The sequence below is a fragment of the Cetorhinus maximus genome, unplaced genomic scaffold (assembly GCF_964194155.1).
Source record: "Cetorhinus maximus unplaced genomic scaffold, sCetMax3.hap1.1 HAP1_SCAFFOLD_235, whole genome shotgun sequence".
Classification (NCBI taxonomy): domain Eukaryota; kingdom Metazoa; phylum Chordata; class Chondrichthyes; order Lamniformes; family Cetorhinidae; genus Cetorhinus; species Cetorhinus maximus.
In genome coordinates, this window is record NW_027596199.1 from 205,959 (window position 1) to 229,366 (window position 23,408).

A 23,408-nucleotide genomic window follows, 5' to 3' on the forward strand; every position below is an offset into this window, starting at 1 on the left:
CACAGTGCAATGAACAGAAAGAAGAACACAACAAAGAGGAACTGGTAGCATTTAGAATTAAAGTAAGGATTAGAAGTTAGGAAGGGAAAGTGGAACTATGAGAATTAACTTTCGTCTTACATAACAAGAAACACTAAAGCAGACCATAGGGAAGCTAATATCAAAAAGGATCCAGCATTATGCAAAGGAATGTGATTTCACTGGAGTGGTCGCAGAAGAGATCACCAGGGTGTTGCCTAGGATGAAACATTTAAGTTATGAAGGGAGGTTGTAAAGATTCGCTTTGTTTTCTTTGGAGCAGAGAAGGCTGAGAGGCGACCTGATCGAGGTGTACAATATTATGATTTGCATGGACAGGTGGAGAATTAGAAGGGCCAGTCACGAGGTGACACAAGTTCAACGTGAGGGGCAGGAAGTTCAGGGGGGATATGAGGAATTAAGTTTTTGCCAGGGGGGTGGAGACAGACTGGAATGGACGGCCTGGGAGGGTGGCGAAGGCCGGTTGCCACACATCCAATCTAAACACCTGAATGACCACTTGGCACGTGAGAACATTCAAGGCTATGACCAAGTGCTGGTAAATGGGATTAGGTTTGTATGTCAGGTGTTTCTCACATGTTGGTTGCGGACTCGATTAAATTATCGAAGGGCCTCTTATGCGCTGCATGATTCTGTGATTAATTCAGGCTCATTAACTGGCAGACAGTGTATCTCAATTCATGAGCTGAGAATCAACAGTTACTTATTTCCCCTAACGTTTAGAAATCAACATGACAATACACATTTACAGTCACAACATTTTCCTCATTCTCCCTTGTGGAGGAGTCAAAACCCCTCAGACCAGATATCCCTCTCTTTCTGTCTCATTCATATTGATCGGGGTGTTTCCTTTTTAGTTGCTCCTCTATCTCTGCCCCTCTCACATATCTGTGCCAACGTTCCAAATTAAGACGGCTCCTGTATCATTTTTTTTTAGTGCCAGAATACAACTTATTGTGTTATGTAATTCTTTGATCGATGTCACTGGCAAGGTCGGCATTTATTGCCCAACCCTAATTGCCTTTGAACCGAGTGGCATGCAAGTCGTTTTCAGTGGGTAATTGAGGGTGAAACATTTTGTAGAAGACCTGAAGTCACGTGCAGGCCAGGCCACGTAAGGATGGCAGGTTTACTTTACTTAAGGGCATTAGTGGACCAGATGGATTTTTAAGAAAACCGTTTCAATGTCACCGTGGCTGAGACTAGCTCCCCAATTACTGTTTATCAATTGAATTTAAATTTCACCAGCTGCCGCGGTGCAACTTGAGCCGTGGTCATCTAGATTACTAGGCTTCTGACGTTACCGCTATGCCACCGTGCTCCGCCCCTCCAGCCCCACAACCCTGCCCAACCCCCACCCCCAAAACCCCGCACGCTGCGTGAGCCAGCCTCAGCTGCTGCTTCCACAATTTTAAAACGAACTTTCATGCATGTGTCAAAGTGGCGTTGAGTCTTGCACAATATTGTTTTAAACCTGAGGGAAGTTAATTTTGGATTATGCTGCAGTTCAGCTTCCCTTCCATGGCTCAGCAGAATTCCAGAACTCAATTCTTCCAATTCAATTTGAAGTGTATATATTCAAAGTTTACCTATACTTGCTAGCTGGGAAATCAAAATTGAGACACATCCACTGAGATTAAGACTAGTAACCTAGTGGTAATTTTAGGAAGAATGACTTCACACAAGTTTTGTGAACTTTGGAATCATCCACCGCAAAGAGTTGTCGATGTTCAGCCGCTATGCATATTTGGGGCTCATTTTGGTCGATTTTGGATAATAAGTCATATGAAGATACTGCAGGAAGGTAGTGTTAATGATCTACCAGCATTACCACAATGTTGGGCTTTGCAACATCAGCGAACCGAATGTCAAACTGCTCCTTCTATTTCTGATGTTTCTATCCCTGCGTTGTGCGTTGCTATTTGAATCTTCTTGGTCTTTTTTCCCTGATTTCTAACAGTCTGTCCCGGTAACTGAAGCTGTTTTTGCCAACTTCCAAATTTATCTGAAACATTTGAATAATTTGTATGCAATTGCTGCTGACCTACTAATCAGAATTCCAAATCGAGAACACATTCCTGAGTAAATTCTGTGTTAGAGCCAGGTTAAATAACATTAACAATTCCACTCCAGAAACCATCACAATAATAGGATATTCACCAAAATTGTGCTGACTGGTCTAGATATTGTATAAAATCCACAGGAGGAATGAATTATCACTTTAGCTGGAATTGCTAACTTAACCCGTCAGAAATTAATAGCTTGTTCTGACAAGGATTCGGAAAAACAATAAAAGTAAGAAAAGCTCAAAAATAATTGATTGGGGGTTGGGGGAACTAATATTCTGTCAGTGGGAATGTCATTTGAGTAAATGAACTGGAATAGAAAATTGTCAAACAACACAATAAATATTTTAGAAGTTTCAAAGTGATCAGGAGGAAAATATTCCCTAAAATAAAAACAAAATAGGCAGTAATAATACAGCCTGGTTCAACAAATGAAACAGAACAATATTAAATTTAAAGCAAAAAGCCTGCAGTAAGTACAGAGACAATAAGGGAGAGAATGACGAAATGCAAATCTCTCACTCTCTTTCTCTGATTTTCTTTTGTCATATTTATTATAAAGACAAATTTTCCTTTTATCCTCTTCCGCAGGCCTGTCTCAAACATCATTCCTGAGCTCGATTTGTTATATTTCATTTGCTGTGATATGCATCTGCTCGCTTATCTATGCATGTTGGGTGGAATGTCTAAGCTCTGGAGAATCGGGACAAGTGTCAGTAATTTATAAGTTAAATGTGAACAAATGTATGCACTCAAAGCGTTTTGAATCTTGCAGCTTATATGCCACAAAAAGTAGCAGATTGCTCGGTCGTTCAGTACAATCAGAAATGTTCTAATCAAACATGTTGAAGCTTCTGGGATGAAAGGCTATATGGAGAGTTCAGCATTTGAAGACAATAAATTTACGAGATACAATTGAATTGAATAGGGCTGCAAGCTAAGATAACAAAATAAACTAACCGTGTGTCTATGGCTCATGTCCTGATGAACAGATGCGTTCAATGTCTTTCGCTCTGGTCATCTTCTGTGCTTTCCCTCCCCGTCCAACCACCCTTATTTTCCACAGCCTGTCTCTGTAACAAAAGCGATTTCTCAGTTTACAAATGTTCCTTCAGCATTTAAATTATTGACAGCAATTAGTTCTTGCTGCAAACCGTATTTACACTTGGGATACGTGCGGTTCAACGAAGGGCGGATCAGAGACATTTTAAACAACGCGAAGTGCATTCTTCAGCACAACTAACATTGGAAGAAATTGGATGAAAATATGTGACAAAGTCATGAAATGTTTAAATGCCCCACGTAAGGAATGAGTTCAGGTGTAATTTGAAGCAATACCTGCCAGATGTAGGAAGATGAAAATAATAATATTCGCAATATTAATAATAATAAATTATTCAAATAGATTGGGGAGATTGATATTAGCGATTGTGGTTGATTGGAGATATCTGTACATTGACTGGTGTCTCTAAGTCCCCTCTCCATCTCAGGGAGATATCTGTACACTGATTGGTGTCTCTCAGTCCCCTCTCTCTCAGAGGAGATATCTGTACACTGACTGGTGTCTCTCAGTCCCCTCTCTCTCTCAGGGAGATATTTGTACACAACGTGTGTCTCATAGTCCCTCTCTCTCTCAGGGAGATATCTGTACACTGACTGGTGTCTCTCAGTCCCCTCTCTCTCTCAGGGAGATATCTGTACACTGACTGGTGTCTCTCAGTCCCCTCTCTCTCTCAGGTAGTTATCTGTACACTGACTGGTGTCTCTCAGTCCCCTCTCTCTCTCAGGGAGATATCTGTACACTGACTGGTGTCGCTCAGTCCCCTCTCTCTCTCTCTCAGGGAGATATCTCTGAGACTGAGACTGTACACAGTTTTTCACATTTGCTCCCACCGCTGCTCTGAAATTGCAGTCAGAATGAATTACTCCTCTACCCCCAATTGCTTTGCAATAAATGTTTCTCGCTGCTGGTTTGATTTACCTGGATGTTAACTTTCTGTGATTCAGGTACAAGGAGACCCTGTCCCCTCCGAATGCAAAACTTTCCCAGCTTCTCGCCGTGGAAAAAATTATCCTGCCTGTTGCGTTTTCCCTGCCAAAGTGGATCGGTTGAGGGTGAAGGTCTCTCACTCTATTTTCCCCTCCATTGCCACAGCCCCTCTCTCCCTGTGAATTTTAATAGAACTGGCCTTAAATGTTCCTTTGCACAAGCCCCCACCCCCACCACCACCCCCCTCCCCCCCCCCCCCCCGCCCCCCCCCCCCCCCCGCCCCCCCCACCGCTCCTGTGGCCTTCCACCTCAGACAGTGAGAAACCCCAACGTTAGAGGTTTCGGTGACCGGCTGAGTGTGGGATCTTACTGTGCTTGTGTGCACAGTTTGAAGCTGGGTCATTTCGGGGAGATCGGTGAAGGATTTTGTGATGCCCCTGCTCCCTTCCAACCTTCATTCCTTTGTATCTGCTAGGTGTAATACTCGGTATTTTTTATTAAACCCCTCAATACGGCCAACCCCGAGTGTTCTCCTATTTCTTTCAAACATTCAACGGACAGTGAATCCTCTATGCCCAAGAGTAGGGCTGGAGGAAGACCAGAAATATAATTCAAAGTCAGGACCGTGAGTGGCTTGGAGGGGAACTTCCAGGTGGTGATGTTCCCCATGTGTCTGCTGCCCTTGTCCTTCTAGATGGTAGTGGTCGTGGGTTTGGAAGGTGCTGTCGAAGGAGCCTTGGTGAATTCCTGTGGTGCATCTTGTAGATGGTACACACACTGTTGCCACTGTGCGTCGGTGGTGGAGGGAGTGAATGTTGAAGGTGGTGGATGGGGACTGAGTATTTACACAACACAAAACCTCAAACACTTGGAAAACACAAAAAGAAAGAAAAGTTACTTTCTTGAAACTCTCCCAGGCGGTCTGAAAGGTCCACTTCCACATGATCTGTGTAAACGATTCAGTTTGTAGCACATAGAGCCTCTAAGGGAGAGTACTCCTCTCCAGAGCTTGATGCAACGCATCCACGCATGGAAATAAATTTCAATGCTTCTACCGAGAAAAGCTGGCTGGAAAATCAACTCTCCGAAAGGCTCCGAACTGCAAGTACAGAGAACAGGCTTTCCAGCTGTCTCATCATCAGTAGAGGTTTCCTCAGAGAGCAGGATTTAAACCTCATGGGCTTTGCCTGTTAACTCGCTTTGCCCTCCCCCCACCCCCGTCCAGCTTTCCTTTGGCTGCTCCCTTTGTTTTGTGATTTTCCAACGTGAAATGAATAATTATTCGACGCCCCTCCCCTCACGTTTTGACAAATTTAAGCAGCACCGCCCTTGTGTCTGTGTTTGGGGGGGACTGTCCCTGCCTTGTGGCACATTCAGTAGATAGAGGGAGAGTCTCTTAGATCAGGCTGTTGAAAATGGAATTCTCTTACACACCTCCGTTCCTGACTCTTTTTGTTTTTTTCTTCACCCCCTCTCTGTTACTCTCTTTTAATTTCTATCTTTCCCTTTCTCCCTCCTGACTCTTTCGTTCTGCTTTTCTTCCTTATCTTTCTCTTTCCCTTAGCCTGGAATATATCTCGCCCGTCTCTTCCGTTGCAAGTATAATTTTGCGAAAACCAGTTTGTCTGTTTCCAGTTCAACTCTTAACTCTTCCAATCCAGGTTCCTGATTGCCGGCCACGAGTTTTTAAAAATTTCCCTTACGAATTCTAAATGAGGCTCCTTTCAATGTGGTTCCTTTGCAGGCCTTTGTAGGCTTAGAGCTGCTTAGATAATGACATTGCCTCAGCCCTGAACAGACAAACTCCTCTCTGAGATACTCTGCCTCTCCCTTTGAAAGCAAAGTTTCATCGTATCGCCCGTTCCAATGAAATCCACCTATCCTAACACTAAAACCCCTTCCATTGTCCCAATTTTATTAGTAACACAAACACCTTGCTTGGTGTCTCCAAGATAGGTGCAATATTTCACCCCCAATCTGTGAATAGTTCACTCAACAAAATGCAAATGTACACTTTTCCTTAATGTTTACATCACAAAACTCCTGTACATCAAAGCACCCAGACTTGTTGGCTTTAATCCAATTAAAGCACCCACACACTCACAACCACAGACGCAGACCATACTACAAGCCCAATTTAAAATAATTACCCATGACATGATATACGTGAATATATCTTCATGACAAGTCCAAGAGCTACAAAGTTACGCTGACCTCGTATCAGACATTGGTTTAGCTCAGATGGAGAACTGCCTCCATTTCTGGGGGTCAACACTTTAGGAGCAGGTGAAGAGAATGAGGAAAAAGATTCATGAGAATGGGTCCAAAAATTCCCATCTTCAGTGAGGAAGATCGATTGAAGAGTTTAGGAATATTTTCCTTGGAGAAACGAAGGCTCAGTGCAGATTGGATAAATGTGTTAAAAATGATCAGGGAGTCTCTACAGAAGTAGAGCAGCGAGAAACCGATCGGGGATAATGGGGAACTGATTTGAAGCAATTAGCAAAAAATGCAAAATGGAGATGAGGTGCTCGGTATCCGAGGGGCGGGCCACGGGAGAATAAGGCTAATTCCGTGACGATTTCCCCGTAAATTACGACATTGTAGGTTATCCTTCATGTCCCGCAGGGAGGACTCTGACTCTCCTTCTGCGACATTTACATCCGCTCCTCCAGCCGTCACCTCTTGCCCGATGGTGCGCTGCTCTTTGTCGTGTGACTATTGGGAGTTTGTGTATAAATATTCCAATCATGGACAGGAAAACGTGGGAGATGCCTCTGGGCTGTTCTGAGTTATTGTTTTTTCTTCATGAATTGAATCATTGATATAAGCGGATATTTCACCGTGTTCTTGACCTGCTCCCTGAAGTTGGACTGAGTCACCCCGTAAATAAATGTGTTTGTGCAACAACTGAAACTCACCAGCATAAACCCGACTTGTCTTACGATGTATTGAACGTTGTTGTAAGCTGCTTCTGTAATGTTGGAATATAAAAATTCTATAACATTGACTAACCACAGAAGTATGAAGCTGCCGGAGATGGTGAAGAGTAATCTGATAGACTTCCTTCTGCTCTCTATCTCTGGGTCACTCTGGCTCTCTCTCTCGCTCTGACCCCTGAGTCTCTTACGGACTTTACTGGCCACTAAAATGTAGCCGACGGTCAGAGCGTTGAACAACAGAATTCAAAAGAATGGGAGGGAGGGGTTGAAAATCGTACGAAACCATTTAAATCCCACCCATCCAATGTTAGTAAAATAGCTGGGCTTTGTAAAACAGCCCCAGGGGACATTGTCAATTATCACTCCAGGTTCCTGTGTAAAGTAGAAGGGGGTGTTTATTAAACATGACAGAATGTCAGTTGTTGCTAGAACCACAGCCGCAGTTTTCCAGGTGCAATATTTAGTTCTCAGCGTCTGGCAACAAATTGCCACAAATCGATCAAAGGAGAAAGTGATGGTGAGCCAGACAGAACAGCTTTTTGCAGCAGTTCTCAGGAGAGCGTTAAAACTACATACAGGGGTGATGTCCAGGAAAGACACTGGGAAATAATGATATTTGATCTGACAGAGAATGACCTCCGTTATAACGACCAGTAGGTCTGCTGTTGCCATAGCCATCAGGTATCGAGTGGTGCAGGTGGAGAGGCCACACTTTCCCCGGGACAAGATAACAATTGCCAGTAAATTAGCTGTAAGTTAAAGAAGGGGAACAAATGCAGAATATTACTGAAAACACGTTTCCCTGTCTAGCACAGAGAGCAAGGACATGAGTTTAGCATCAGGTCAAACCCCTCGGACTGCACCACCTCCATCACTGGTTCAGACACTCCCCACAGGATCAGAACACAATGGACAACATTCTCATCTGGTATTGGACACTACCTGGCTGTGGATAGTCCAGGATCAGAACACATTCCCCCTCTGCCCTGGGACATTGAGAAGCTCTGAGATCCACATGTGCACACTTCCGATATATACCCCACTCTGGGACAAGTTCCACCATTGAGCCGAGGACCAGAGGCTGTCCAAAAAAACTGCCTCTCACCTGAAAGGGAATGGGTGTCTGCCAGGCAGAGCAAAATCACTAGGCAGGCACTGCAGCAAGTCCCCTTGCTCCATCCCCCTCCGAAACCGATTTTCCATTTAGGAAACAGCTGAGGGAGATGGTTTCTCACGGGAATGCACCAAAAGCCAAGTCCCTGGCACCAATCACGGCTCAGCTGAACAGGGCGGGGAGATGAAAGATTGGGAGAATAATACTGATAGCGGATTCTGTCTTAAGTGGAACAAATAGACCTTTTTGCAGTTGGTGACTTAACAGCAGGATGTTGTGTCGCCTCCCTGGTGCTAGGGTCCAGGATGTCACTGAGTGTCTGCAGGACATTCAGAAGGGAGAAAGTGAACAGCTAGAGGTCATGGCACACATCACTGCCAATGACATAGGTTAAAAAGAGGGAATCAGCCCTGCAAGCAGACTAAGTGGAGCTAGGAATTAAATAAGAACGCAGGACCCCAATGTTAGCAATCTCAGGATTACTCCCAGTGCCACGTGCTAGCGAGATCAGGAATAGGAGAACACACTGGATGAATGAGTGGCTGGAGAGATGGTGCAGGATGTTTGATTCCTGAGGCGTGGTGACCGATTCTGGGGAAGTTGGGACTTGGGAACAGCTGCACCCCAGCAGGACCGGGACCAATATCCTCGCTGGTACATTCGCTATGACTGTGGGGGGAGGGTTTAAACTAGAGAGGCAGGGGGATGAGAGGCTGAGGGTGGGCGCAGACACAAGAGAGGGAAACAAAGGCAGAACTGAAAGACAAATAAGTAATAAAAGCCAAAGCTCAAGGGGAGGAAACAAGGGCAAAGAGGGTCAAAGTAAAAAAAAAGGTGTGTAAAAAGACAAGTCTAAAGGCCCTGTATCGGAATGGGTGGAACATTCATGATAAGGTCAATGAATTAACAGTGCAAACAGTTGTAAAGGGGTCCGATGTGATTGTGATTACGGAGACATGGCTGCAGGGTGACCAAGGCTGGGAACTGAATATCCAAGAGTACTGCCTCTTTAGGAATGGCAGGAAAAACCGGAAAAGCAGTTGGCATGGGCTGGCTTGTTATGGGTGATTTCAGTGTGATGGTGAATGAGGATATTGTCTCTGAAAACCCAGAGCTAGAATCTTTCCGGGTGGTGCTAAGCAGAAACAAAGAGCGGAAAAGACCAGTGGGAGTAGTCGATAGGCCTCCAAACAGTAGGGGAAGGGCAGGAGGCAAATGGAGACGCATGTAACAAGGTTGCTACAGTAACCGTGGGTGAATTTAATTTACATATAGACTGGGCAAAACAAATTAACAATAATACTGCGTGCAAATGAATCCCTGGAGTGTGTACGAGATGTTTTCTTTACACCAGTATGCCCAGGAAACAACTGGGGAGCAGGTGTTGCCCGGTTTGGTATTGTACAAAGAGAAGCGGTTGGTCAATCATTATTCTGCGGGTCCTTTAGGGAACAGTGACCATAACTTGATCGAATTCTTCATCGGGATTGGAAGTGAAGTGGACCAATTCGAAACTGGGTTCCTAAATCTGAACAGAGGAAACTAGGCAGGTATGAGGCGTGGGATGCCTAAGGTAGATTGGGGAACATCTTTAAAGTCATGATGGGCAATGGGTAATATTTAAGGAGCAAATATATGCATTGCAAAGCGACACATTTCTCCCTGGCACAAAAAAAAACACAGCAGGAAAAGTGGCCAAACCAGGGCATACAAAATATATTAAGGGTAGTATTAGATCCAAAGAGGAGCCATATAAAGTTGTTAGAAAAAAGTAGCATGCCTGAGGATTGGTAGCAGATTAAAGTACAGAAAAGGAGGACCAAGAGGTTGATTAAGAGAGGGAAAATAGAGTATGAGGGTAAACATGCAAGGAACATAAAGGAGGACTGTAAAAAGCTTCAATAAGTATGTAAGAAGAGAAAAAATTGGTGAAGACAAATGCAGGTCCCTTGCAGTCTGGAACAGGAGGATTTATAACAGAGAACTAGAAAATGGCAGATCAATTAAACAACTTCCCCAGGAAGGTACAAGTATCTTCCCAAAAAATACTGGATAACCAAGGGTCTAGTGAGAAGGAGGTATTGAAGGGAATTAGTATTACTAAAGCAATATTGCTGGAGAAATGAATGGGAGTGAAAACCAATGAACCTCCAGGGCCTGATAATCTACATCCCACGGTACTTAAAGAGGGTTTCCTTCTCTCACTCCTGCTCTCTCTCTCTTTTTCTCTCTTGTCCTGTCTCCTTCTTCCTCTTTCCCTCTTGCCCAATCTCTCTCTCTCTTAGAACTATAGGACCATAGAAAAGGTACAGCACAGGAGGAGTCCATTCGGCCCATCTTGTTCCTGCCAGCCCGAGGAGACCCAGGTGCCCTTTCTAATCCCACCTTCCTGAACCCGGCCCATAGCCCTGCAGCTTACAGCACTTAAGGTGCAGATCCAGGTACTTTTTAAAATAGTTTAGAATTTCTGCCTCTACCACCAACTTGGGCAGTGAATTCCACATACTCACTGCCCTCTGTGTAAAAGAAGCTCTTCCTCATGTCCCCCCTACACCTTCTGCCAGTTATCTTGAATCTATGTCCCCTGGTTCCAGAATTCTCCACCAAGGGAAACAATGTTATCCTGTCCGCTCTATCTATTCCCCTCATCATTTTGTACACCTCAGTCAAGTCACAGTCAACATGGGTTTATGAAAGGGAAATGATGTTTGACAAACCTACCGGAGTTTTTGAGGGGATAAATAGCAGAATTGATAAGGCATAACCAGTGGATGTGGTGTATTAGGATTTTCACACAGCTTTTGAGAAAGACCCACATAAGAGGATAATGTGCAAAGTTCAAGCACATGGGATGGGGGTAACATATTGACATGGATTGAGAATTTGCTAGCAGACAGGGAACAGAGAGTAGGAATAATTGGGTCTTTTTCTGAGTGGCAGACAGTGTTCCGTGGGGTACCGCAGGGATCAATATTTGGGCCCCAGCTACTCACAATATTTATTAATTATTTGCTTGAGCGAGCCAAATGTGATCATTCCAAGTTTGCTGATATCACCAAACTAGGTGGGAACATGAGCGGTGAGGGGGATTTTAAGAGGATGCAAGGCAATTTAGACAAGTTGAGTGAGGGTAAATACATGGCCGGGGCTGTATAATGTCTTTAACAAAGCAGCCGCTACGATTTTACCTCTTCCTGCTTCAAAAATAATTTCCAAATGATGCGGCTGTAACACGAAACTACAGTCAAATCGTCTCAGATTTTTGGGATGAAATATTAATAAAGAGGGTTAGAGGATTATTCGTCGGTATCAATAATAGTCTCTGCAGAGTTGTGAGATATGTAGATTTCAAAATGTTGTAGAGCCAACATCGAAATCAATGTCATTATTCCCACAGTTGGGAACATTTGCTGGCGAGGGTTCAGTCTCCAAGAATAGTAACTAACCGGCCCATTGTTCCCCATCTCATATCCCTGTCATAAAACTGCACCGACAACCACCTCACTTGCATCAACAGGCGATTTCAATGCCTTCCCCTAATTCAGCTCTGCTAAAACTGTTACAGTGCTCAGTCCAGCCTCCACACTGTCAAAGGCTCCTTGACTACCCTTTGTCCGCACAATCTTCTGTACGCTCTTTAACAAGCGAACCTGGGGATCCACTACAGTGCAGTGAACTGGAACTAACTCCTGTTAGAATCCATTAATGTGTTTCGACTGCAAAATCTCTCCATCTGTCTGTCTAATCATTGCCCCTTGATGTTCAATGGCATTACCATCACTGAATCCACCACTATCAACATCCTGGGGGGTTACCATTGACCAGAAACTTAACTGGACCAGCCATATAAATACTGTGGCTACATGAGCAGGTCAGAGGCTAGGAATCCAGCAGAAAGTAACTCACCTCCTGACTCCCCAAAGCCTGTCCACCATCTACAAGACACCAGTCAGGAGTGTGATGGAATACTCCCCACTTGCCTGGATGAGTGCAGGTCCCTCAACACTCAAGAAGCTCGACAGCGTCCAGGGCAAAGCATCCCAGCTTGATCGGCACCCCATCCACAAACGTCCACTCCCTCCACCACCGACACACAGTATTAGCGGTGTGTGTACCAGCTACATGATGCGCTGCAGGAGCTCACCAAGCATCCTCAGACAGCACCTCCCAAACCCACGACCACTACCATTTAGAAGGACAAGGGCAGCAGACACATGGGAACACCACCAACTGAAAGTTCCCTCCCAAGTCACTCACCATCCTGACTTGGAAATATATCAGCCATTCCTTCACTGTCGCTGGGTCAAAATCCTGGAACTCCCTCCCTAACCGCACTGTGGGTGTACCTACACCACAGGGACTGAAGCGGTTCAAGAAGGCAGCACATCCCCACCTTCTCAGAGTCAATGTGGAAGGGTGATATATGATGGCCCTGCCAGCGATGCTCAGATCCCATGAATCAATAAAAACACAGACTCCCTCGAATCCCTTCCTTCATAGAGTTTACCCTCACTGAGGTCTGATTAAACGTGAGGTGATATTCCACTGAATGCAAGAACGTGTTTATTCTGAAAGCCTGTGGATTGTAAACAGAGGTTTACTGACAGTTGAGGAAATTGAATCAAACTGCAGAGATAATATAAGATATTTCACTTAAGGTAATGCGGCCATTGACCGGCTATGTAGATAAAGGTGACCACTCGATCAGCAGGTAACGTGATCTGTCACTGATTGAAACCAGAGAGCAGCTCCCACACAGATTGACACGACTGCAAATGTCCTAGTCACTTACCTGGGACACCGACGATATCGAGACTCACATAGAATGTTTTATCGAAAACGTCAAATGCTCCAAGCATTTTCACTTAGCAGTGATCTGTCCCTGACTGCTGCAGGCAACCTCTGCACTAAACTCTGAAGTGACACATTCACAAAGCCCTTATTTATACCTTCTGGAATGTCTCCTTGGAGATAGTGAGATTGCAACACCCTTCTACTTAGTTTACTGAATACCTGGAAACAAACATATTAGAGCACCGAGTTAATTCCAGGTAGGAATAGAACATGTTTATCTCGGAGATTCTGTTATTAAAATCAAAATATAATCGTGAGTTTATCAGCCCTGTTCCACTGCACTGGTGGTTGTAGCTGCTCTCTTTAAATGTGGACATTCAGTTAAGTGATTAAATTATTAAAGTTGGCAATTTGTGGATATTTGTTGCTGAAGTCGAATAATCAAGTATCTGAAATCTTTCAAGTGCGCACATTGATACAAAAACACAAGGATGCATGAAATGATTGCACCACTTCAAACCAATCCAGACACTCTAGTTGATGCAGACCTTCAAAATAATATGGACCTTCAAACAGATACAATCCTCTCACAATATGGTCCTTCAAAACAATATGGACCTTCGAACAGATACAATCTTCTCACAATATGGACCTTCAAAACAATATGGACCTTCGAACAGATACAATCTTCTCACAATATGGACCTTCAAATTAATATGGACCTTCAAACAAATACAATCTTCTCACAATATGGACCTTCAAAACAATATGGACCTTCTAACAGATACAATGTTCTCACAATATGGACCTTCAAAACAATGTGGACCTTCTAACAGATACAATCCCTCCAACCAGTATAGACTCACCAAACACTGCTGACCCTGCAAAGGGTACAGACTCTGCAACGCATTCAGAATCTACAACCCTTACACACCCAGCAACTGATACAGGCCTTCCCAAAAATATTGACATTTCTATTTTTAAAATCTATTCTTTGATGCAATGCGGGCCTTGCTGGTAAGGTCAGTATTTATTACCATAATTCTTTAACTTTAGCCCCAGAATAGCTCGCCAGGCGATTCCCGAGGGGCGTTTCAGAGTTAAGCACGTTGACCTGGGTAAGGAGTCACGTGAAGGCCAGACAGTAGGACAGCAGTTTTACTTGCCGATAGGACATTTGTAAACTAGATGGGTGTTTACCACAATCAATAGTAGTTTCATGGTCACCATTACTGAGGCCAGATTTCAATTCCACAACATTTATAGATAGATTTATTGTGATTAACTGAATTCGAACACCAGTGGCTGCCATTTGAACCCGTATCTCTAGAACATTACCCTGTCCGCCTGGATCACTAGTCCAGTGACATGACCACTACGCCAATGTCACCGCTTGCTGGATTTTTAGAGTTAGGAGCAACAGGCAGCCATTTTCTCCCTAGAGTTTGTTCTGTCATTCAGTAAGTTCAGGGCTAATCTTGTACCTCAAATACATTTTGCCGCCCTATCCTCGTATTGTCTAATTCTCTTAGTGTCCAAATATCTATCGATGTCATCTCAGTACAAACTCAAGGATTGGCCATCCACATCTCTGGGGTAGAGAATTCCAGAGATTCCCTGCCCTCTGAGTGAAGGCACTCACAGCATCACAGAACTGCTCCGGTTCAGATGGAGGCCATTCAGCCTCTCCTGTCTGCACCGGCCCTCTGGACATTTTAACTTAGTGCCAATCCCCGGCCTTTTCCCGTTGCGCTGCACATTTTTTCTGGTTAGATAATCATCCAATGCCCTCTTGAATGCATCAATTGAACGTGCCTCCACCACACTTCCAGGCAGTGCATTCCCATCCCTAACCATTCGCTGGGTGAAAAAGTGTTTTTCTCAACTCACATTTGCTTATTTTGGGAAACAATTTAAACCTGGGCCCTCTGGTTCTCAATCCATTTCCAAGTGGTAACAGTTTCTCCCTATCTACTCTGCCCAGACACCTCATCATTTGGAAAAATTCTATCAAGTCTCCTCTTAGCCTTCTCCTCTCCAAGGAGAACAGTCCCAACTTCTCCAATCTTTCCTCATAACTGATCGGGCAATAATTGGTTGGGTTGGATTTGTCCTGCTTTAAGTGTACAGGAATCCCTGGGAATGTTTTCCCATTGCCGGGTAGATGCCAGTGTTGCAGCTGTACTGGAACAGCTTGGCCAGAGGCGCAGAATGTTCTGGAGCTCAGGTCTTCAGCACAATTCTCAAAACATCGTCACAGTCCATAAGCTTTTCAGCATCCAGTCCCTGCAGCCTTGTCTTGATATCACGTGGCATGAATCAAATGGTGTGAAGTCTGGGCACCTGTGATGCTGGGGAATTCAGGGGGAGGCCCAGATGGATCAGTCAATCAGAACATTCAGCTCAAGGGTTTTGGAAATGTTTCATCCTTGCATTTTGCACTGATGTGCACAGCTCCTCCATCATTGAGGATGGGGACATTTCCTGAACCTCCTCAATCAGTGAGTTGGTTAATTTTTGAACCGCTATTCACCACTTGATGTGGCAGGACTGAAGATCCTAGATCTGAGCCGTTGTTTCATGTGGAATTGCACAGCCCTATCTATCACTTACCGCTCGTGCTGTTTGATACGCAAGTGGTACTGTGTTAGAGATTGACCAGGTTTGCACCTTATTTCTGGTTATGTCTGTTGCTGCTCCTGGCATGCCCTCCTGCACTCTTCATTGAACCAGGATTGAACCCCTGGTGTTGGGATAATGTTAGAGTGAGGGATATGCCGTGCCATGAGGTGGTTTTCGAGTCCAATTCTGCTGCTACTGATGGCCCACAACACCTAATGGATGCCCCGCGTTGCATTGCCAATGCTGTGGAAAATCCATACCATTACGATGGTGGTAGCGCCACACAACAGGATGGAGGGTATCCTCAATGTGAAGACGGGACTTCTCTTGCTCAATGACTGTAAGGTGATCACTCCTACCGATACTGTCATGTGCAGATGTATTTGCGGCAGGCAGGTTGGTGATGATCAGGTCAAGTATGTTTTCCCCTCCCTATTGGTTCCCTCACCACCTGCCGCAGACCCAGTCTAGCAGCGATGTCCTTTAGGACTCGGCCAGCTTGGTCTGTAATGGTGTTTCTGAGCCACTCTTGGTGATGGACATTGAAGTCCCCCCACCCAGAGAGCATTCTGCACCCTTACCACCCTCAGTGATTCTTCCAAGTGATGTTCAACATGGACGAAGCATTGATTCATCAGCTGAGGGAGGTTGGTACGTGGTCATCAGCATGTGGTTTCCCTGTCCATGTTTGGCCTGAAGCCATGAGACTTCATGGGGTCCGGAGTCGATGTTAAGGAATCCCAGGGTAACTCCCTCCCCACTGTATCCCACTGTGTCACCAGCTCTACTGGGTCTGTCCTGCTGGTGGAACAGGACATACCCAGTTATAGTGACGGTGGAGACGGGGATATTATCTGTAAGGCATAGGTGAATAAGGATGATTATGTTGGGCTGGTGCTTTACTAGTCTGTGAGACAACTCTCCCACTAGCCCCCAGATGTTACTAGGGAGGACTATAAGGACTGGATTTGCTTTTATCATTTCCGATGCCTGGGTCGATGCAGGGTGGACTCTCCAGTTTCATTCCTTGTAGAATTTTTCATGGTTTGAAACAACTTAGTGCCGTTGCTGTGGCTCAGGCATCAGATAATGTCCCTCAGATATGGGCGTCAGGTTTCTTTACATAGACGGGATTAGTAAACAAGATGTCTATTTATAAAAAATCGACCTTGATTTCATGGTCATCTTTAGACTTTTAATTCCAGGTTTTTGATTAATTCAGTTTCCTTTCGAATTTGGGAGGTATTTGAACCCAGGCATTACCCTGGCCTCTGGGTTACTAGTCCAGGGACAACCGCACTAAACCATGGCCTCAACAACCCCACCAGCCTCCGCATTCAAAGGATCACCCTCTGCCATTTCCACCAACTCCAGCATGATGACCACCACCAAACACATCTTCCCTTCACCCCCACCCCCCAACCTGTCGACATTCCATAGGGACCGTTCCCTCTGGGACACCCTGGTCCACTCCTCCATCACCTCCAACTCCTCATCCTCTTCCTAAAGCACCTTCCCATGCAAACAGGGATGGTGCAACACGTGCCCGTTTATCTCCTCCCTCCTCACCGTCCAAGGGCCCAAACACTCCTTTCAGCTGAAGCAGCATTTCAATTGCACCATCTTCAACTTGGTCCACTGCATTCGCTGCTCACACTGTGGTCTCCTCTACATTGGAGAGACCAAATGCAGACTGGGTGACCGCTCTGAAGAAAACCTTCGGTCTGCCCTCAAACATGACCCAGACCTCCCTGTCGCTTGCCATTTTAACACTCCACCCTGCTCTCATGCTCACATGTCTGTCCTTGGCCTGCTGTATTGTTCCAGTGAAGCAACCTGGAAGAACAGCACCTCATCTTCCGACTAGGCACTTTACAGCCTTCCGGACTGATTATGGAATTCAACAACTTCAGATCATGAACTCTCGCCTCTATCCTCACACTTTTGCAAGCACATATTTCAACATTCATTTTTAAAAATTATTTTTAACCTCTTATTTCTATATATTTTTATTTTTATTCATTGTTTTATCCATGTTTTTAATACCCCTTCAATCCTCTTTTCAACCCTCGTCTAATTGAAAGATGAAAAATTTGATTATTTCAATCTGTGGACTTAGTGAGACATTCGACAGTTTGATTGTAGAACTGCAGATAAAGATTGCAGTCGTGTCACTGATAGTGAAAGACAGAGGGAGAGAGGGAGAGCGGGAGAGATAGTGAGAGAGAGAGTGAGAGAGAGAGAGAGAGAGAGCGGGAGAGTGAGACTGAGAGAGGGAGAGAGAGAGAGAGAGTGTGAGTGAGAGGGTGAGAGACAGAGAAAGAAACGGAGATAGAGGGAGGTAGGCAGAGAGACAAGGAGAGCAATGAGGTTGATAAAAGGAGAGATAGAGAAAGAGAGAGGCAAGAAGAGAGAGAGAGAGACAGTGACTGAGCGAGAGACAGAGTGAGAGACTGAGTGAGAAACAGATACAGTGAGAGAGAGGGAGAGAGAGAGGGAGAGAGAGAGAGAGAGACAGGGAGGCACAGGGACAAGGCGAGCAGTGAGGTTGAGATGAGGAGAAAGAGAGACAGAGAGAAGGAGAATAGGAGAGAGAGTGAGTGAGACAAGGAGAGAGAGAGTGAGAGAGAGGGAGGCAGAGACAGAGAGAAAGGAGAGAGTGAGAGTGAGACAAGGAGAGAGAGAGAGAGAAAGATAAAGACAGAGAGTGAGAGAGGGAGAGAGAGGGAGAGACAGGCAGGCATAGAGACAAGATAATCTGTGCGGGTGAGACAAGGGGAGAGAGATGGAGAGAGAGTTGGTAAGACAAGGAGAGAGAGAGAACTTGAGAGAGAGAGAGACAGAGTGAGATATAGAGAGAGAAAAACAGACAGGCACAGAGACAAGGAGAGCAGTGACGTTGAGACAAGGAGAGAGAGAGAAGGAGAGAGTGAGAGTGAGACAAGGAGAGAGAGAGAGACAGACAGAGAGAGAGAGAGGAGAAAGATAAACAGACAGAGAGAGAGATAGAGAGACAGACAGAAAGAGAGAGAAACAGACAGAGAGAGAGAGAGAAACAGACAGAGAGAAAAAGAGAGAAACAGAGAGAGAGAGAGAGAGATAAACAGACAGAGAGAGAAACAGAGAGAGACAGAGAGAGAGAGAGAGAGAGAGAGAGAGAGAGAGAGAGACAGAGAGAGAGAGAGAGAGAGAGAGAGAGCCTTAATTCTTTGCAATTCAATTCGTGAATGACCAGAGCATGTGGATCAGCATTTAGGAAGCGTTTGGAGATGTTGTTTTTGAACTTTTTTTGAGGGAACATAATCAATGCTGGGCGATGAAACTTCATTAATTTTGTCAGCTAATTGATGTGATCAGAATTGTCCAGTGGAATCTCAGTGCTAAATATAAACCGTCACAAGCGAAAATAGCTCGCATTCAGAGTCTGCTGTTCAAGTTAAAAAAAATAAACTGCAACTTCCAATTCCCGGAGGTGATCCCACAGGGTATAAATTAAAGACTTTGTGAATGTATCTCCCGCAGCTTAATACAGAGAGATTGTCGCTGCTCTAAGGGACAGACACTTCACTGGGAATATGATTGAAACGTTTAATAGTTTCAAGGAAACATATTACCTGATCCTGGCAATCATTGGTGTCCCCGGTAAGTGAACAGAAGCTTTGAATGTCTGTGAAGCTGGGTGTGAGCTGGTTTGTTATTTTATTCTGCTGCTCATAATGTTACAAACTGAGCTGCTGATGGATTTATAAAAACACCCGATCCATGGGAGCATTTTCTACCGTCACATAACTACAATCGTCTCCAGTGAATTATTCTACTGCCACAACTGAATTTCAACCTCTGCTTATAATTCGGATACACCGTCAAATATCAAGTTCTACATTCCAGAGGAATATCTGGTTCTGTTATCTGTCGGTGTAGAATTGTACTTAGTGCAGGTTACAAACTTGGGTTGAGTACGTGATCACAGTGACCGTGTGTTACTGGGAGATTCTGTCAGTGTACAATTGTACAGAGTGTGGCTCACTAACCGGAGAGCAGCACCAGATCACAGTGACCGTGTGTTACTGGGAGATTCTCTCAGTGTACAATTGTACAGAGTGTGGCTCACTAACCGGAGAGCAGCACCAGATCACAGTGACCGTGGATTACTGGGAGATTCTCTCAGTGTAGAATTGTACTGATTGTGGATCACTAACCGGAGAACAACACCAGATCACAGTGAACGTGTGTTCCTGGGAGATTCTCTCAGTGTACAATTGTACAGAGTGTGGGTCACTAATCGGAGAGCAGCACCAGATCACAGTGACTGTTTGTTACTGGGAAATTCTCTCAGTGTACAATTGTACTGAGTGTGGGTCACTAACCGGAGAGCAGCACCAGATCACAGTGACCGAGTGTTTCTGGGAGATTCTCTCAGTGTACAATTGTACTGAGTGTGGGTCACTAACCGGAGAGCAGCACCAGATCACAGTGACCGTGTGTTACTGGGAGATTCTCTCAGTGTAGAATTGTACTGAGTGTGGGTCACTGACCGGAGAGCAGCACCAGATCACAGTGACCGTGTGTTACTGGGAGATTCTATCAGTGTACAATTGTACAGAGTGTGGGTCACTAACCGGAGAGCAGCACCAGATCACAGTGACCGTGGATTACTGGGAGATTCTCTCAGTGTACAATTGTACTGAGTCTGGGTGAGGGACCGGAGTGCAGCTCCAGATCTCAGTGACCGTGTGTTACTGGGAGATTCTCTCAGTGTAGAATTGTAGTGAGTGTGGATCACTAATCGGAGAGCAGCACCAGATCACAGTGAACGTGTGTTACTGGGAGATTCTCTCAGTGTACAATTGTACTGAGTGTGGGTGAGGAACCAGAGTGCAGCACCAGATCACAGTGACCGTGGATTACTGGGAGAATGTGTCTCTGAAGAATTGCAGTTACTGTGGGTCACTCATCTGGGGAGGGAGCGGCTGGGGAGGGTTAACTGACCCCAGTGACCATGTGTATCTGGGAGTATCTATTAGGGTAGACTTGCACTGTTTTTGGCTCAATAATTGGAATGAAACAAAGCGGATTGATTCGGAATGGCTGCTTTTGGTGGTGAATCTCTCCATTCCATGTACCTGCCTCTCTTTTTTAGGGATGTTATCTTTAAAAGATGGGTAGATTATTTCTGTTGTATGTTTGTAAGTGTAGGCACTGAAAATGATTGATTTTGGCCTGTCTCCTATTGGACTGATCCAACAGGAACAGATATTTACTTTAAGGTTAGCAGGAGAGCAACATAGACTAATGAATAGGTCATAAAATGTGGAGCAATGTGACAAGTGGCCGAATGGATCCCTCGCTCTCTACGAGACAGGAAGCAGACAGAGGGAGGAAAGGGTCGTTATTCAGAGAGGGAGAGGGTGGGAAGTGGTGTTACAGAAGGTTCAGTGCCGGGATCGCTGTTCTTGGCAATGCATTAGTAACTTGCAGATTTGAATCAGAATCACAATTTCTACATGTAGAGATGACACCAGCTTGAGTCGGGGTGTGGTCAATACTGAGGAGGACTGAAAATGTAGAACAGTTATAATAAACATCTATCAAACTTCTCAGAGCGCATACATAATTCTGGATAGAGTTCTGATCAGATAATGTATAATAAAATTAGATACACAGTCTCTGCCTCGGGTGGAGAGAGGATTTGTATGTGTGATGTCAGATTCACGTGGGTATAAATATCAGGATCGGATTGACGGGCTGTTCCCTTATCTCTTGAAAAAGGAAGGGTGAAGGGTGAGCTAATTAGAATTGTAACATGATGGCAGGTTTTGATAGGGCGGGCACAGAGAGAATATTTATTCTGGTGGGGAGGGTGGAACTGGAGCCTATGAATATGAGAGAGTTACCAGGAAAGCCCATCAGGAGTTCATAGGGAGCTGTTTAACCCATAGAGCAGTGAGAATGTGCAACTCACTACCACACAGAGTGTGTGATGTGAATAGTTTAGATTCATTCATGGGAAGAGGGATAAGAATATGAGGGATAAAGGAATAGAGGATTACGATGTCAGATTTAACAGTTGAAATCTGAGTGGAGATGGGAATGGATCTTCGACATTGAAATGAGCTGCTTAGGGTGAATGGCCTGTATCTGTTCTGTATATCCGAACCCATCATATTTAATGCTTCCTCGTCTCAATTTCGTCACCTGGAATTTCGCAGGTTGGTGGTGGGTTGGAGTGGGATGTGGATTTTAATTTCAAATTTTAGCCTCTGACACGGCCAAAAATGACACCATTTGCTGCTTAAATCTCTCTCTTTCTTTCCGTGCCAGACACAGGGACTGTTTGATCAGTTAATTTCCAGTCACTTTTACCTTCTCTCTGTTACAGTTAATTTGCTGGCGATTGTTATCCTAACCCGGGGAAAGTGTGGTCTCTCCACCTGCACTACTCGCTACCTGGTGGCCATGGCAACGGCGGACCTACTGAGCATTATCACAGAGGTCATACTGTGGAGGGTCGTTTATTATTATTTCGGACAGAGTTTCCTGGACATCACCCCTGTGTGTAGTGTTCTCACTCTCCTTATTCGTGCATCCACAGACTGTTCAGTCTGGTTCACCGTCACTTTCTCCTTTGACCAATTTGTGGCCATTTGTTGGCAGAAGCTGAGAACAAAATATTACACCGGGAAAAGTGCGGCCGTGGTCCTAGTGACCACCGGCATTCTGAACTGTTTAAAAAACATCCCACACTACTTTACAAAAGAACCCGGAGTGATAATCGACAACGTACCATGGTTCTGTAATGTAAAGAGAAGCTATTACACTGACCCCGGGTGAGTGGGATTTGATTGGTTTGACACGGTTTTAACCCCACTACTCCCTTTCGCTTTAATCCTGTCGCTCAACGCTCTGACCGTCAGACACATTCTAGTGGCGAGTCGGGTCCGGAAGGGACTGAGGGGTCAAAGCCAGGGGGTGGATCACAGTGACCCAGAGATGGAGAGCAGGAGAAAGTCTGTAATTTTACTCTTCACTATCTCGGGCAGCTTCATCCTCCTATGGTCGGTGAATGTTGTTGATTGTTTATACTATACCATTACAGGAACAGATCCCAATGATTACTCCGAGTCTGAATACATATTCCAACAAGTCGCATTGATTCTGCTGAATTTCAGTTGCTGCACAAACACTTTATTTACGGGGTCACTCAGTCCAGGTTCAGGGAGCAGGTCAACAACGCGGTGAAATGTCCGCTCACATCAATTAGACAATTAATTAAGAAAGGAAACTATTGAGGGAAACAAACCCTCTTACATCCACAGCCAATGAGCCGCTGGGCGACAGCTGCCTCAACCAATCACAAACGCTTATCGCCCATTGGGCACAGGCTCTACAGGCTCTCCATGCTCTGGGTGAAGAATGTTCTCCTCATCTCAGTCAGGCATGGTCTGCCCCGTATCCTCAGACTGCGACCACTGGGTCAGGACTCCCCCCATCGGGAAAATCCATCCTGCATCTAGCCAGTCCTGCCCTTTTAGAATTTTATAGGTTACTACGACATGCCTCTCAATCCACTCATCTCCTTCGAATATAGTCCTAACTGACACAACATCTCCTGATTTGTCAGTCGCAACAAACCAGGAATCAGTCTGGTAAATCTGTTCGGGTTATATTCGCTGGAGTTCAGGAGAATGATGGGGGAAAGTAATCAATGGATACATGGACAATGCAGGAGCAGGCTGTTAACTTTGATAATCAGCCATGATCAGGATGAATGTTGGAGCAAGCTCGAAATACCGAATGGTCCACTCCTGCTCCAATTATCTATGCTTCTATGTTTTTTTCCA

General features: G+C 45.0%; 1 pseudogene; it reads right to left on the reverse strand.

Moving 5' to 3' along the window:
- Window positions 1-6,886: 6,886 nt before the first annotated feature.
- Window positions 6,887-13,010, reverse strand: LOC144673060 (FMRFamide receptor-like; annotated as a pseudogene).
- Between the last annotated feature and the right edge of the window lie 10,398 nt (window positions 13,011-23,408).